Source organism: Ranitomeya variabilis, chromosome 7 (genome assembly GCF_051348905.1).
Source record: "Ranitomeya variabilis isolate aRanVar5 chromosome 7, aRanVar5.hap1, whole genome shotgun sequence".
Taxonomy (NCBI): Eukaryota; Metazoa; Chordata; class Amphibia; order Anura; family Dendrobatidae; genus Ranitomeya; species Ranitomeya variabilis.
In genome coordinates, this window is record NC_135238.1 from 45,692,987 (window position 1) to 45,711,473 (window position 18,487).

General features: G+C 41.5%; 1 long non-coding RNA gene across 1 annotated transcript; it reads left to right on the top strand.

Moving 5' to 3' along the window:
* The first annotated feature begins 1,017 nt into the window (after positions 1-1,017).
* Positions 1,018-5,100, top strand: LOC143785850 (uncharacterized). The gene is made up of 3 exons (XR_013218113.1): positions 1,018-2,344; positions 3,911-4,075; positions 4,166-5,100. It is a non-coding gene; the product is annotated as an uncharacterized LOC143785850 (long non-coding RNA).
* The last annotated feature ends 13,387 nt before the right edge of the window (positions 5,101-18,487 follow it).

Consider the following 18,487-nt stretch of genomic DNA (forward strand, 5'->3'; position numbering starts at 1 on the left):
CACAGCTGGGCCTCCGGGGGGAGCTAAGGGTGCTATTCATTAGGCCACTCCCCACCATAGTGGGTAAACTGGGGGTCAGGCAGGAAGTTAGAGAGAACGCTGACGGGATTGAACGGAGCAACACCTGGTGGCAGAGGGTGTTGTGAAGGGAGAGACTGTAGGGTCTCTGCCAGGGGTGGGATCCTGGCAGAGGCTTGGCATGGAAAGAACGTAAAGGGACCGTGCCTGCTCAGCATAGCGGCGGTGCCCAAGGAAGGACTAAGAAGTGAGATAGATTGTGCTGAGTGAGAAACGAAATCAAGCGAAAGGAGATACCAGTGAGGGTTGTGCTGAAAGAGGCAGCACCTTACTGAGGCGCACTACCGGTGGCCGGAACGCCGAGGAGGTAAAGAGTTTCAAGCCATACCTCAGACCTACGGCAGGGCAGTTAGCTTGAGGCGGACTGTCTCACGCATCACCCAGGAAGGCAAAGGGGGGTACCAACAGGAGAGGGGCGCAGATAGAGTCCCGGAAGATCTCCGAGCCTCCCCGTCATACGGGTGCGTTCCTACCATAGTATCTGGAGGGACGAGGAAGATCATTGCGAATTAAGTTGTTGTGAGGGAACACGAGAAACAGACACAACAGTTGTGGGGTACTTTCCGTAAGCACAGCAGGGAAGGACTGCAACACATAGCGCTAGAAGGAAGGCACCGATTTCCACCTGCAAGGAGAGCTCTGGAAGTGCCATTGGACCGGCCGGACTTGCGCAGCCTGGTGAGCCGTATTCCGGACTGAGGACCCAGAGAGCTTCAGTAAAGAGGTAAAGAGACTGCAACCTGGTGTCCTCGTTATTTACCGCGACCTGCACCCCACAACTGCACCGCTACAACATCACTTATTGCACCGGACGTCCCCCACTGACAGACAGGGCCACGGACCGGGTCTAGCCACCGTGACAACCCCAGGACTGAGACCTAGAGGCCCGGCTCTGGGTACCCCTAGGCCCTGCGGCGGTGTGGGGGCGCTCCACTGACGCATACCAGCTAGGCGATGCCAAAAGAGCATATTATTGTCCTCTGTCTTTTACGGGAATGATAAAGTACAGTATATGTCGGGAAAAGGTCCCAATACATAAAAGTAGTCTTAAGAGAAGTTAATTGTTCTGACGTGGCAATATAGAAGTACACAGTGGTAAAACGGATGTGATACTGCATTTCTTCTATATATCAAATCATATAATAAACCATTAAGAAGACACATATATATCGCATTAAGCCCGAGTGCAGGTTTGGTGCAGTAGTTGCATGTAAACGATTCTGTACGCCTTAAGTCTGTATTCAGTATGGATAAGTAAATTGTTTTATAACTCCGAGTATTATATGTAATAATGAGATTCAAGGCCTGCAGAATAAAGGCAATTTGTGCATTAAGTATGACCGCTGTCGTTGGCTCAGTATTGCCCATTCTAGTAAAACACTAACGTCCATGCTTGATGTAAATGTATGTAAATAACGTGGAAATGTGGAACGATATGAAGTACTAGAAAAGCTTATAGAAGCTCAAACTCGCAACTTTATGGCCATCTATTTAAAGGAACAGTAAACATGGTACAGTCACCTAAAGTAATGGTGGCTAACTGCTACCCTGAAAACCCCTCATAACCCCCTATAACCACCCACTCAAGAAGTACGCTCCACTGTTCTGCCAAACACTTCACATTAAAGGTGCAGATCATGTGCAACATTGCAAATAAAATCAGCGACAGAGCACCTTACTATTTTTGGTGGTAGAGGACTGGAATGTAAGTCCGCAAGGACAGGGTCCTCTCCCCTCTGTACCAGTCTGTCACTGTAAACTTGTTTACTGTAAACGATATCTATAACCCTGTATGTAACCCCTTTCTCATGTACAGCACCATGGAATTAATGGTGCTATATAAATAAATAATAATAATATTTGCTACCTCTGCATTTCCTATAACTACGTCCCTGCGCTGAGGACATTTATTGCCTTGTCCCACGACTTGAGAATCATGCAGTGTATTGTATTACCATTGTATTGCGGCTGATACACTGCTCTGGTATCAGTTTGCCTTTTCTAAGTTTGTCCTGCCTCTCTCCCTGTAGTCCAGCTCTGATGTAAGTAACACCTGCCCTCCCGTCTTCCTCCTGTGTCAGTGTTCGTCAGTCATCTTCGTCTGAGGTTCATATCCGTATAGCTCTCGATCAGAATTGTCTTTTTAGCTGCTGCAGCTACTGCCATTGTGTGCAATACAAGAATTCAGCCCGAGTATAAAACTTCTTCTGGAATCTTCATATGTGCCTCTGCAGTCGAGTTAAGCTATCGGACGAAATCACTAAGTGTGAGTACTAGTTCCTATACAGACATCCATAGAAACTGTCTCCAGAGTCCCACACTCACAGCCTAGTTATGGAGTCGGAATATATATTGTTCTATGTCACACAATTTGTAAATTATATTCATGGAAAATTCGACCGCCTATTGTCTGTAGATTTCACTGTTGATTTCTGGTGTCAGAGAGTGACAATTCGGAGAAACAAAAATGCTCAGACACTCCTTTATTACAGTACCATTTGGTAGCAGAAAATGACCAATGGAGGTGTGACAAGATCAAAGAACACAATCCGATCAAAACACATCATTTATCAACTGTACTTATGGGGTCATTAGTTACATTATTATTCATATATCATATAAAGCGAATGAATTATAACTGATGCCAAAAGCTTGTATTTCTTAATATATTCTGTAGTTTGTTCCAATGGTACAAATACTTTTAGCTGTTTCCAACCTGTCGATTTAGTATAAAGGTTTTGGCACGGAATATCAGAAATAGAGAAAACAAGAATAAAGAATAAGAAGACGATACAGCACATTTTTAAAGCAAGCAGACAAGATGCAGTGCTGGTTACAAAAAAAGAGTATATGGTAAAATTCTGTTCACATGTAGATATTAAAATCAATATGTCAGCAGGTTTTTGCCATGTAATATGACAGCAGCATGATTTAGAGGCAGAGATGTGTCACTCACTGGGCTGCATGCTGTTATGTTGATACAATCACTGTTCTCTCTACTGCAGATATAGCAGTTCTCTGAATGCTGAGTTCTGTGTAATCCTGCTCACACCACTGATTGGCTGCTCTCTGTGTACATTGGAAGAGAGCTTCCAATTTTGTAAGAACCTTGCAAACATATAGGGAGTCACCCATCCCTGCACTGGACTCCCCCTGTCCTTCAGAGCAACCAACCACCTTCAAAACCCCCCTCCTTTTACGCCAACCACAGTGACAATTTAAAAACCAAAAAACGCATATGATAACATAAAATAAGGATAAAATAATAGTAGGGTGGGACTTTCCAGATAACGGGTCACCACGGAGAATGGACATCCCACAGCACCACCCCCCTTTTATATGACCCCCTATGGGAACCTCCCATCAGCTTATCAGGTAAGACCTTCGGACCTATCTGCCCTTATACCTCTCCCCTAAAACTCCCCTTCAAACCTCAACTTCTGAACATTAACCCCTAACTGCCCACTATTCAGGCCTAGCAGACATCCTGAGTCATGCAGCCCTCCCTTAAGCCCCCTTGTTAAGGGAATGACGTCTAGGCCATTACTTTTGAGGCTGTTTTTGGTGTATTTTTCTCTAAATAACTTCGAGCTACGTTATGTGTAATATTACTAAATGACCATCTGCGTATTGTTAACTACCTTTATTTATGGCTGATATACAATTTTTGCCAAAAGGTACATTACATATTTTCTCAGGTTGGGCCTCCTTGAACTGGCAAGGTGAAATCTTTTTTTTTAACATACTTGCAGAACAGGAAAACCAGAAAACATCTGTTTATTGGTGTGATTGTTTCACTTTTTATCTGATATTTTTTGTCTTCAACCCACAGTAGAGAATTAAGTGACAAGTAGATGGTGCAGCTGCAGGGATCAGTTCAGAACAGAACGGCAGCAGTGAGGCAAAAGTGGAGATGGGGCCCCAAAAAAGAAAAAAGACCTACCCATCTGTACATGAGGAGGCTGAATTTCCTGGCACTCATCATTGGACTGAGACCGTAAGTTCAAACCTCTGTGCATTTTTCATAAAAAAAAGTGGTTTGGTACCATAATATTGTTTAAATTATCATGTAAAATTGTCATTACAGAACTGAAAGCAACTTTCAGGACAAGGAAACACTATCATAATCTGAGGTGGTGGATCCACCAGAGGAGCCAAGACCATCGGCTGCACCAGAAAGAGGCACTGAAGAGGAGCAGGCGCGGAGTAGGAGCCCCACCATGCCGCTTGATATCTCACACCAACACCCACCCATTCCCCACCGAGCTCGGTGAAGGAGAGAGGCCTTTCCCAACACCACACTGTGCAAGGTAGAAAGTCGAGTCATTGACTATCTATCTCGCACAGTTGATTATGATGGGGAGGAGGCCTTTTGCCGCAGTATGGCCAAGCATCTGCGAGACGTTCCTGTGGATATCCGGATCTGCACCAAATCAGCCATGCTGCTCTTCCTCAATGCTGCACTCCTGCCAAATGACCCCCAGGAGGTTTATGAACTTCTGGAATGAAGGCAGCTGAGAGATGGCCAGAGGCAACAGCCAGCACCGTTTCCTACCAGCCAGTCACCATCACATCCACCACTATCCTCACCGTGTTACTTATTGCATAGATACCATGCTGGTCGCTCTGAGCAGCACCATATCACCGGCCTAGGGGAAGGATAATATCATGGACCACAGTCCCAAAGCTACAATGTGGGTCACAGAAGCCAACGCTGTCCCAGGGACCACCACCAATAGTCAACATGTGACCAAACTGCCCATGGGAGCTAGCTGTCACCCTTCTGCCAGTCCCCTACTTCCACATTTCCTACCTAATTTTATTATTTATGAATATTTTGTTTTTCCCATTAGGCCTAAATAATATTTCTTAGTTGTGTTTGTAGCTTGTCTGGTGTTTTGCCCGGGTTAAGGCTGCTTTTTAATTTGTGAATAAACATATGCTTAGGTTTTCTTTGACATTTGAATTTGTCATTTTATTTTTTTTTTCATAAAAAAAACTATTTATTTTGGTGTGTGGTAAAATTACAACAAAATAAACATATAGTGCAAACATCACGCCACATTATTATTTTGAACCTTCAGACATCAGGAAATAATCTGCAAGCAATTCACAGACTCTGAAGCCAGAAGGGTCATAGCATCTGGGCAAAACTTGTGATACTGTGCCAGGACTGTTGAACAATCCTCCGTCGGTCACCAGCCAAATCGTGGATGCTGGTGAAATTGTGTAGTATTACACAGGCGTTAATGACGCCATTGACATTTTGCTCCCTTAATTGGAGGGCACTAAGAAATATATAATACAAGAAAAAGTCAGCTCACCTGGTTATGGGCTGCTCTACATCCGACCCCGCACGGAAAAAAGCTGAGCATCTGTTCCAAGGTAATCCATATGAAAAACGATCCAGCGGGGAACAGGTACTTCCATAAAATGTAAACATTTATTGATCCATATATTTTAAAAATATTTCCATGGTGAAATGAACTCATGCTGCTATAGTGCAATATGATGTGATATGTTGAGGTGTTTATTTTGTGATAGATCATGGACATTTTTTTTAAATATATGGATCAATAAAAGTTTTATAGAAGTACCTGTTTGCCGCTGGATCGATTTTCATAGGCACTAAGAAATACCCTTAATTTAGCACACAAAATGCCAAAAAAGCATTCGACCAGACAGCGTGCCCTAGTAAGCCTGTAATTGAAAATCCACCTTTGGTGGTCTAGACCTCAGTGGTGATACGACCTCATCAAATACCTGGTGAGCTGAAAGACCTCATCAGCAACCAGTACAAATAGGACAGGTTCTCCAGTTGAACCAGGGAGGTTCCCTGGTAGGTGGAACTCCAATTTCATTGTTTCGAAGCTGCCGACCCATTAAGGAAGGATTGAGGATTTGCAAATCTCCAGTTCATTCATAGGCCCCAATATCTACAACCAAAAACCGGTAGTTGCTGTCAACCAAAGCCAACAGCACTACAGAAAAGTATTGTAATTACAGTATTTGGACCCTGAGTTCGGTGGCTTCTTCACATGGATGTGTTTGTCATCCAAAGCACCGATACAGTTTGGAAATTGGTATGTAGTATACCTCCACCTCGAAAAGCACACCCAGTCTTCAGAGTTTGGCTTAGGCATGACTTTGGGCAGTAGTTGGTCCCAGATTTGCGAGCAGGTATTTTTCATAATGTCGGAGATAGTTGACTTCCCTAGAAGAAACTTCAGTGCAAGTGCGGCAAAGCAGAGACCATTGGAAAGAAATCTGAAGGGTAAATTGAAATTAAAATACATATTCATAAACGGAACACACAAAGGAACACTTTAGCAAACAGATATTTGTAATTTAAGTAAATAACTAGCTCATTTGTGTTGGTTCTTTTTTAATTTAAAAAAAGGAGAGTATCCAAGTATACCCAAAAGACAGGGAACCTGTGATGAGAGACACAAAACAATATTAGAAACAATTAAAAAAAGAACCTGAGCCAACATAATTTGTGTAAAGAAAGGAAGTTAGCAAACAGAAGAAGTATAATGTGATTCCTAAAAGATGTAATTTTTGCCTGAAAAAAACATAAAAAACTATCTGAGTATGTGATATTGTCCTTCTAATATTATTGGCAGAACAAAATATTTTAAATCTAACAAGGTTTAAAAACAAAACAAAAACAATAATACATTTTAAGTAGAACATCCTTGTTTACCAGCACAATCAATAAAAAAAAATAACTATGGATTGTTCAATTATCTAAGGGTAAGCAGCAGTCATTCTACAGAAATACTTCTCCGAAATTGTGTGTTCTGGTAAGTGATGCCTGGCCGAAGCTCCTCCACTAGACAGTCAAAGGTGGTGATGGTCTTTCTGCAATTGAAAGAATTTTTCTGGGTTCCTGCGTAGCTCAAATTACACATGGGCAAAATGTCCTCTTCTTACACATGGGCAAAATGTCCTCTTCTTACACATGGGCAAAATGTCCTCTTCTTACACATGGGCAAAATGTCCTCCTCTTACACATGGGCAAAATGTCCTCTTCTTGCACATTGGCAGAGGAGAGGATGTACCCAGAATCTACAACGCCTCACCGGAACATCGGCGCCCAGATACTTTGTCCCAAATTCACGGAATAGTACCCAAGTAAACAGGACCCGTTCACGAGTACCGGATGACAAGTTCCTAATGGGCATAGATGCAGGTAGGATAAAAAACAACTGCAGGTCGAAAAAGATGATATGAGGATCACCCCCAAAATATGGATATACTCAACGTCTGACCTTTGATATAGGGTTTATATTGGTATAGCAATTAGTGATGAGCGAACATGATTGGATAAGGTGTTATCTGAGCATGCTCGGGTGCTAAGCGAGTGTCTTCGACGTGCTTCAATACTATGTTTGAGTCCCCGCAGCTGCATGTCTCGTGGCTGTTTGATAGCCACAACACATGCAGATATTGCTTAACGAACAGGGAATTCCTACATGTGTTGCAGCTGTCGAGCAGTCACGAGACATGCAGTCGCGAGGACTCGAACATATTTCGGTTAAAACCCGAGCATGCTCAGATAACACCTAATCCCAGCACGTTCGCTTGTCCCTATTAGCATAATAGACTCTTTTGAAATTAGAAAAAGATGGTTGACTAGACTATAGAAATTTAATTTTAGGTTTCACCCCCCAAAAAAAAAACCTTTATAATAAATGTAACATATTTGTGAGAAAGAAGAAAAATGGTGGTTAGTTAATGAGATCAAATTTGCCACATTAATAACATAGTATAAAAACCGGACCTACAAGTACACAACCCTACGAATCTGGTTAATGCACTTTACGTTATACAATCTTGGAGAAAACAGCAACATTTACTGTCACTTTTTAATTAGAGAGTAGAAGACTTAAGTGATTGCTAAGCTCTATTCATTAAGCAATGTCAAAATCCGTTAGCGTTTTGCTTATCGAGCCCACAAACTCAGCTGGTCATCCGTTGCATTGACATAAGGCGGTTTTAATTTATGACTGCATGATTGCATGGGTAAGAAAAGAATCACGGCTACTCAGTTAATGCATACGGGAGATATACTGCCAGGATGGGAATATGTAATATTTAATATAGTGATTAATTATTTAAAAAAGATTGTAGCACAAGCCATGTGGTGTCCGTAGTAGAATGTTCCTTCTGGTTACACTGTTTTACAGCCAAATTGGTTCAGAGACGAAAAAAACTTAAAGTGGTATTTGCATCTCCAAGATCCTATCCCAATATGTATTAGGTGCAATAATATTAATATTAGCTAACACCTACAATTATAAATGTAGTATAGTTCTCCTAATAACCTATGTTACTTACCACATGATGTGCATGCCACTGCAGTATCTAAAGTATCCGTGGTTACGACCACTAACAACTAACTAACTGTCACTATATGAGTAGTCGTAGCCATGGATACCTAAGCTACTGCAAGGAATAAGTGACATTGGTTATCAGGCGAACTATACTACATTTCTAATTGTAGGTATTATTAGCAAAAATTATTTTTATTACACATACTACATATCGGAATAGGATCTTGGTGATGGGAATGCCCCTTGAACTAATTTTGTGGTGATGAAAACAAATATGATTAATAAATTTGCTAATTGGTTCTAATTTTCAAGATCCAGAAGAGGTTGTAATTACTTAAGACACCTTTTATGCAGGCCTATAGAAAAATTCTGTCTTTATTATCGTATCATCATTATTGCATTGTTATTGGCTCGTCTATTACATCATCTATTTAGTCTCCTGAGCCTTCAGTGTTCTACATTCTTAGGGCGACCAATCAAAAAACGCCAACTCAACTCCGATGACGTAATCCTAATTACAGCTGCATCACCTACTTTTATAAATGCTCTCCGTGTAAGGCATACAGTTTTAGGATTTCTCAGCTTAGTTTCTTACTATATTAATATGCTTCTATGTGTTTTTACAGATATGCCTTGTTCTTGCATTACAAAGCGGATAGTTTTTTGCTTTGTGTCACACATGTGAAACTTGACTACCATGATAAAGATAGCTGCAGAACAGGAGATCGGTACAAGAGTTGGGTTCCACACATGTGTTGTAATAGATGTGCATCACATCTTACCCAGTGGTTTTATAGGAAGAAGAAATCTATGCCTTTTGCAGTCCCAGTGATCTGGACAGAGACAACTGATCATGAGTCGCCTGCCAGGGCCGTGGGGTACCCGGTACTGGGTCCGGTGTTCACAAGGGGATGTCACGGTGGCGACCTGGTCTGTGGCCCTGTGCGCCCATGTAAAAGGGGAAAGTCTTTAAAGGTATTTGGTCAGTGGGGACCGACGCTGCTTTAAGGGGTCCTCTGGGGTGATGTTATGGCAGCTAGATGATATAACTTCCCACAGGTGAAGCGTATCCCCAGGGCTCCCGGTGTGTAGATGGAAGATGGTGAGTGGCGCAGTAAAGAACGAGGACACAGGTTTGCAGTCTCTTTACCTGGTTTACTAAAGACTTCAGGCAGCCATAGTCCAGGGTACCAGATCACAGGGCAGGCAGGGTCCGGCCGGCTTGGAAGCAAATCCAGAGTCCCTTTTACCAGGAGGAGTTAAAAGCCTTCCTCTAGCGCTGTGGTGTTGTAGTCCCTTACTGCCTATGGCTTCAGATAAGGTCCTCACAGTTCTTCTCTCTGTCCCCTGTATAGGATAGGACAATACATGCATGACAGGTAACTCGAGCCTTTTTACAGGGACTCTAGCACGCCCCGGGCTCCATGTGTTACTGTGTCTCACGTGTGTGTGGCGGACAGGTAAACTTGCAGTTCAGCTGTCCTGCCTGTTTCTGCTGTAAGTCATAGAGTCCCTTACAACCTCGGTAATCCAGCTACTGGTGATCTGCACTTCAGAGGGAGATAGTTCACTCGCAGCTGGTCTCCCTTGATATCACTCTCCTGTGCTTCGCTCTCCTGCACGCTCACTGAACAAATGTCCTTTCCTTCTGTATGTCTCTTTTCAGGTGCTGTAGTACTTCAGACTACACGGCCCCTTCAGACCTTCTGACACTCTATGTCAGTCTGCTCTCTTCCCTGTCTGTAACTTTCTGAACTCTCTGACCCTTTCCCTCCTGATCAGAATGTATTTATAGGGGAGTTCACCTTAAACAGGTTTAGAGCTCACCCTTCCGACCTGGCGTGTGAACATGTTGTATGCATTGTGGTTACCAGATAAAGGATATCCTTCATCACTTCCAAACGTAACATCACTCTCCCCGTGAGGAAAGCAATGTCACTGTGAAAACCAGGACCCTGGGGCATCACACTCACACTACCAATTGCTATTTTTGCATGGTGCTCTCACCCCCCATTAGGAAAAGAGTTTCAAGGAAAAAGAAGTAGACTTTACAGTATCCAGACATTCCATCTGAAATACACCCAGTACCACATACAGAAGAACTTTTGGTTCCAAAAGTACCAGAAACATTTTCAGTCCAGTCAAGTGAGGAAGAAAAGGGCGTTTGGTATCATGAAGCATCTGCATCTCACAACCTAGGCATTCTGTCAGCAACCTCAACTGAACCACACCTTATAACACAAAGTGAACTGAACGATCTTTTTAGAGATTTGGACCTGCCCAAGAGTAAGGCCGAGCTCTTAGGTTCCCGGCTACAGCAATAGAATCTCCTGCCATGTTCAGATCTTTTTATTCCGCAACTGTGATAAAGATCTTGTCCTATACTTCTTCATGGAAGGCGATCTTGTGACATGTAACAACATCAACAGTTTAATGGATGCTCTGTAGATAAGTCATGATCCAGATGAATGGAGACTCTTCATCGATTCATCCAAAAAGTCTAAAAGCTGTATTGCTGAGTAATGGAAATGTACTACCTTCAATTCCAGTTGGTTATGCAGCTCACAAGAAAGAAACCTATGACACCGCGAAACAACTGTTGAGGTGCTTGAACTATGACCAACATTTTGGCCTCTCTGTGGTGACTTAAAGGCGGTTGCCCTCTTACTTGGTCTCCTGGGTGGATACACAAGTACTGCAGCTTTCTGTGTGAGTGGGATAATACTGCAAGAGTATATCACTACAACAAAAGAGACCGGCCTCTCCGACATTCACTTAAGCAAGGGAGTAAAAATGTCCTACACCCAACACTTGCTGAGCCACGTAAGATTTTGTTATTAGCACCATTGCATATCAAGTTGGACCTAAAAAAGAACTTTGTAAAAGTGATGAAAAAAAAGCAAAAGCATTCAAGTATACAATTAATACATTTGTAAAGTTGAGTGAAACAAAGAAAAAGGATGGAGTCTTTATAGGACTTCAGATTCTTCAGCTGCTTCAAGATGAGCACTTTCTTCGTTTGTTGCAGCACAAGGAAAATGCTGCATGGGCAGAATTTGCATTGGTTGTAATTTGTAACTAAATTTTTTGGTAAACTCAAGATCAGATAACTCTGAAGAGTTTATGAAAAATCTCCGCAAAACATATAAGCATCTTGGCTATTAGATAACCTTAAAGATTTATTTTTTATAGCAGCATCTAGACCTTTTCCACAAAACTGCGGAGCAGTGAGCGATAAGCAAGGTGAGAGATTTCACCAAGATATTGCAGCTATGGAGAAAAGATATCATGGAAAATGGAATCTATCAGTGCTTGCAGATTACTGTTGGACAATTGTGAGAGATGATCCGATGCAGAAGTACAAGAGACAAGCAAAAACAAGTTATCACTGAATGAGGACCACATTATGTAGTGCAATTTCTGTAACTGATTATAATTGGCAATAGCGTATAGACATGTTTAGTTATTTGAATTGTTGATAAATTTCTTGTAAATAAATATAGGAAAATATTCTGAATCTTTATATTTGCAAAAATAATAAAGTTTAAAAGTACTGAAACTTTTATGCATTAACTCTTTGATATCAGATATACAAGAAGAAACTAAACCTTTTCATTGTCAGATTTGAATTCAGGAGGTCAAAATCATTAAGAAATTGCTCATTTCATTACAGAAGCTGACAACTTTTGAAAATATACAGAACATTGTAATGCATTGTGATAAAGAAATGAATCAATAAATTAAAATTTAAGAATTATTAAAAAAAACATTGATTGCATTAGTCTGCCACGTACATATTGAAGATGTACACTCTTAGGGTACCGTCACACAGTACCATTTTCATCGCTACGACGGCACGATCCGTGACGTCGCAGCGTCGTATGATTATCGCTCCAGCGTCGTAGACTGCGGTCACACTTTGCAATCACGGCGCTGGAGCGATGCCGAAGTCCCCGGGTAACCAGGGTAAACATCGGGTTACTAAGCGCAGGGCCGCGCTTAGTAACCCGATGTTTACCCTGGTTACCAGCGTAAACGTAAAAAAAACAAACAGTACATACTTACATTCCGGTGTCTTTCCCCCGGCGCTGTGCTTCTCTCCACTGTGTAAGCGCCATAGCCGGAAAGCACAGCGGCAGGCGCTCACAGTGCAGAGAAGCTGAGACGCCGGAGGACAGACACCGGAATGTGAGTATGTACTGTTTGTTTTTTTTACGTTTACGCTGGTAACCACGGTAAACATCGGGTTACTAAGCGCGGCCCTGCGCTTAGTTACCCGATGTTTACCCTGTTTACAAGCGAACACATCGCTGGATCGCTGTCACACACAACGCTCCAGCGATGTCAGCGGGTGATCAAGCGACGAAAGAAAGTTCCAAACGATCTGCTACGACGTACGATTCTCAGCAGGATCCCTGATTGCTGCTGCGTGTCAGACACTGCGATATCGTAACGATATCGCTAGAACGTCACGAATCGTACCGTCGTAGCGATGAAAATGGTACTGTGTGACGGTACCCTTACAATTTAGATGAAGATGATGCCAGCAGAAAACAAAATTGCTGAAAAAGTGTTTATACTCCATAATCAGGGATTATCTCAACATACTAAATAGGTAAAATTGCAAAAGGCTTATATACATGTTTCTAAAAATCCTCTCTTTCCAGGGATTTTTAATTTTTTCAGTTGCCAGTCTATAAGTCTGTTAGACAGAAGTGCATCTTCACTGCCACAAGACATGGCCAGCTTCACTTCCCCTGCACTTCTTTGATGATGCATAACACTCTAATTGGTTCTAAACTCCTTCCACCACATCCTTTCCAAAAATAATCAAATTGTCTAATCTAATGATAACATTGCAAAGAACAAATAACAGGAGATGGATCCTCCCTCTCTGCAAGATTCAACTTTGTAGATCATATAGTACTGGGACATGCCAGGTGGGTGACGCCATCATACTAACTGCCCCAGTGGTGTGGCTATAAGGGGTGCAGAAGTTGCTATTGCAACTGATCCTGAATTCCTAAAGGCCCCTCTGCCATACAAAAGAGCAGAACGATGCACTGATATGTGAAGATACTAGTTTATAATGAACAATCAATGGTGCCAGTAATGTACAACACAACTATAAATGACAAGTAATGGTTGGCAGAACGACGGTGCACAAGTTTATCATAAGGGATATATATCTCTGGATTCTGCTACAAGTCTTAGGTTATGTTGAGTAGATGAAGAATAAAATATGATTCTTATGTTGCATTTTGGTGCAACTTTGACACAATTTACAACAGAAGTGCAACATTCTCACTGCAATACACGTCAATGGAGCTGAGCAAGACTGGCATGATGCCACCCCAGCATTGCAGATGGTCCATGTGGTTCCATGTGATGTCATGCTACTCTGTGATATCACCATGTTCTTTGCCTGCAGATTTCACTCTTCTAGGTGTTCCATGAAGTTACTTGTGATGACATGCTGCTTTGTGAAATCACACAACAAGTGACTTATGCGCTCGGCCATCTTGATTCCTTCTGTGGACCTTTGCCGTCTGACGTGTGAAGGTGCATTTTATTTTCTCAAGCTCAGCGAACTTTTGATTGTGATTGTATCACAACATGAGTGTTAGAGATGGGAAAAAGCGGAAAATGATCTCCGACAGAGAACAGACTATTACTTCTAACAACAAGGATGGTCTCTTATGTCAGGATAGAGATGTCCCTCATGACACCAGAGAGGACACCAAAGGGGAGAGTGATGCCCCCAACTTACAATCTCTCAGAAGAGCAAGAGAGAAGTCCTGGTCTCGGGACTCGAGGACCAGAGATGAGTCTCCTTATAAAAAAAGGAGATGCCTTGACGCTGGAGAGCGTCAAGACCCAAATAACCTTCAAAAAACTCCGTTGGACACTGGAGTTTTAAAGAGGAAGAGAGAAGAAGACCATGTGGAAGGCAAACGATCCGACACTGGAGCTGAAGGAATTAGACCCTGTATTAATGTGGCCAAAATACCAAAACCAGACACCAACTTTTCCCCAGTAGCAGGTAAGATGGGAAACTAGTCTGAACAGGGGCATAATACCAACCTATAGATGGTTGTATGTAAAATTAAGTAGCGACATCAGATTTGCCAAGCTTATCGGTAGGCAAATATCAGATCCTATTTGATCCATATTATTACATCCAGTTTTTCCAAATACTTTGCAATTATTAGCATAGGAAACTGAATTTGGTTTAGGGAATTTTATTAACAGCCACTGTATAAAAACAGATGTCATACGGATGACAACTCAGATGAAAAAACGTTTATTTTTTTCTGGATAAAAATCAGACTTTTTTTATTCTCTTGTATGTAATTTGCCGACTGATGATTTAATATTTTACCATTTTTGTCTCCCCAGGAGATGGCTCCCTCCAGTCGGATGACATCTTGCCCACTGTGCCAGATTCCCTGTTTGTGGAAAGTTTCACCTACCACAAAGTTCTTGGCCAAGGACACTTTGGAAAGTGTATACAAACTGCTAACCTCATTCCCTAAGTCCCTTCCACCAGTCCACACATGAAGAGGCCATGGCGTTTACATGATGGGTTGGGTTTCCGGTACGAATCTTGTCTGCTCTTGCAGATTATTGCACCTCGTAACCCAGATATCTTATTTCTGCTCCTCTTTCAGGTGTTGCTGGCTTCGGAAAAAGTCAGCGGACATCAGCTGGCAATTAAGATTTTACAGAAGAGACGGCTGTTAAAGGAAAGGAGGACGACAGAGGCAAATAAAGAGAAACTGTTGCTTCAGATTGCAGAGCAGAGCCCCTTCCTTTGCGCCTTGCATGCCACGTTCCAGACATCGGTAAGAGCTCCCGCTTCTATCATTGACACCTTTCACCCCTTAGCCCTTTTATATATAATCAGCACAGTTCTACTATAGTATTACATGATGTAGTATTATGTAACTTTCTTCGTTTGTTGAAGGACAAGGAAAATGCTGCATGGGCAGAATTTGCATTGGTTGTAATTTGTAACTACATTTTTTGGTAAACTCAAGATCAGACAACTCTGAAGAGTTTATGAAAAATCTCCTCAAAACATATAAGCATCTTGGCTATTAGATAACCTTAAAGATTTATTTTTTATAGTAGCATCTAGACCTTTTCCACAAAACTGCGGAGCAGTGAGCGATAAGCAAGGTGAGAGATTTCACCAAGATATTGCAGCTATGGAGAAAAGATATCATGGAAAATGGAATCTATCAGTGCTTGCAGATTACTGTTGGACAATTGTGAGAGATGATCCGATGCAGAAGTACAAGAGACAAGCAAAAACAAGTTATCACTGAATGAGGACCACATTATGTAGTGCAATTTCTGTAACTGATTATAATTCGCAATAGTGTATAGACATTTTTAGTTATTTGAATTGTTGATAAATTTCTTCTAAATAAATATAGGAAAATATTCGGCATCTTTAACTTTTCAAAAATAATAAAGTTTAAAAGTACTGAAACTTTTATGCATTAATTATATGTAATGTAGCAGGAAAAGGAAAACTCTTTGATATCAGATATACAAGAAGAAACTAAACCTTTTCATTGTCAGATTTGAATTCAGGAGGTCAAAATCACTAAGAAATTGCTCATTTCATTACAGAAGCTGACAACTTTTGAAAATATACAGAACATTGTAATGCATTGTGATAAAGAAATGAATCAAAAATTAAAATTTAAGAATTATTAAAAAAACATTGATTGCATTAGTCTGCCACATAAATATTGAAGATGTACACTCTTACAATTTAGACGAAGATGATGCCAGCAGAAAACAAAATAGCTGAAAAAGTGTTTATACTCCATAGTCAGGGATTATCTCAACATACTAAATAGGTAAAATTGCAAAAGGCTTATATACATGTTTCTAAAAAATCCTCTCTTTCCAGGGATTTTTAATTTTTTCAGTTGCCAGTCTATAAGTCTGTTAGACAGAAGTGCATCTTCACTGCCACAAGACATGGCCAGCTTCACTACCCTGCACTTCTTTGATGATGCATAACACTCTAATTGGTTCTATACGCCTTCCACCACATACTTTCCAAAAATAATCAAATAGTCTAATCTAATGATAACATTGCAAAGAACAAATAACAGGAGATGGATCCTCTCTGCAAGATCCAACTTTGTAGATCATATAGTACTGGGACATGCCAGGTGGGTCACGCCATCATACTAACTCAGTGGTGTGGCTATAAGGGGTGCAGAAGTTGCTATTGCAACCAATCCTGAATTCCTAAAGGCCCCTCTGCCTTTAGGAATATATGAAGATACTATATGTGAAGATACTGGTTTATAATGAACAATCAATGGTGCCAGTAATGTACAACACAACTATAAATGACAAGTAATGGTTGGCAGAACGACGGTGCACAAGTTTATCATAAGGGATATATATCTCTGGATTCTGCTACAAGTCTTAGGTTATGTTGAGTAGATGAAGAATAAAATATGATTCTTTTGCTGCATTTTGGTGCAACTTTGACACAATTTACAACAGAAGTGCAACATTCTCACTGCAATACACGTCAATGGAGCTGAGCAAGACTGGCATGATGCCACCCCAGCATTGTACGGCTGCAGATGGTTCATGTGGTACCATGTGATGTCATGCTACTCTGTGATATCATGATGTTCTTTTCCTGCAGATTTCACTCTTCCAGGTGATCCATGAAGTTACTTGTGATGACATGCTGCTTTGTGAAATCACACAAGTGACTTATGCGCTCGGCCATCTAAACTCCTTTTGTGGACCTTTGCAGTCTGACGAGCGAAGGAACTTTTTTTTTCCTCAAGCTCAGCGAACTTTTGATTGTCATTGTATCACAACATGAGTGTTAGAGATGGGAAAAAGTGGAAAATGATCTCCGACAGAGAAGAGACCACTACTTCTGCCAACAAGAATGGTCTCTTATGTCAGGATAGAGATGTCCCTCATGACACCAGAGAGGACACCAAAGGGGAGAGTGATGCCCCCAACTTACAATCTCTCAGAAGAGCAAGAGAGAAGTCCTGGTCTTAGGACTCGAGGACCAGAGAGGAGGCTCCTTATAAAAAAAGGAGATGCTTTGATGCTGGAGAGCGTCAAGACCCAAATAAGCTTCAAAAAACTCAGGTGGACACTGGAGTTTTAAAGAGGAAGAGAGAAGAAGACCATGTAGAAGGCAAACGATCCGACACTGGAGGTGAAGGAATTAGACCCTGTATTAATGTGGCCAAAAGACCAAAACCAGACACCAACTTTTCCCCAGTAGCAGGTAAGATGGGAAACTAGTCTGAACAGGGTTATAATCCCAACCTATAGATGGTTGTATGTAAAACTAAGTAGCGACATCAGATTTGCCAAGGTTATCGGTGTGCAAATATCGAATCCCATTTGATCCATCTTATTACATCCAATTTTTCCAAATACTTTGCAATTATTAGCATTAGGAAACTGAATTTGGGTAAGGGAACTTTATTAACAGCCACTGTATAAAAACAGATGTCATACGGATGACAACTCAGATGAAAAAACGTTTATTTTTTTCTGGATAAAATTGGACTTTTTTTATTCTTTTGTATGTAATTCGCCGACTGATCATTTAATATTTTACCCTTTTTGCCAACCCAGGAGAAGGCTCCCTCCAGTCGGATGACATTTTGCTCACTGTGCCAGATTCCCTGTTTGTGGAAAGTTTCACCTACAACAAGGTTCTTGGCCAAGGACACTTTGGAAAGGTTTGTGATTTTTATTCTTCCCCAATGTGTAAATTTTTGACTAATGTATACAAACTGCTAACCTCATTCCCTAAGTCCCTTCCACCAGTCCACACATGAAGAGGCCATGGCGTTTACATGATGGGTTGGGTTTCCGGTACGAATCTTGTCTGCTCTTGCAGATTATTGCACCTCGTACCCCAGATATCTTATTTCTGCTCCTCTTTCAGGTGTTGTTGGCTTCGGAAAAAGTCAGCGGACATCAGCTGGCAATTAAGATTTTACAGAAGAGACGGCTGTTAAAGGAAAGGAGGACGACAGAGGCAAATAAAG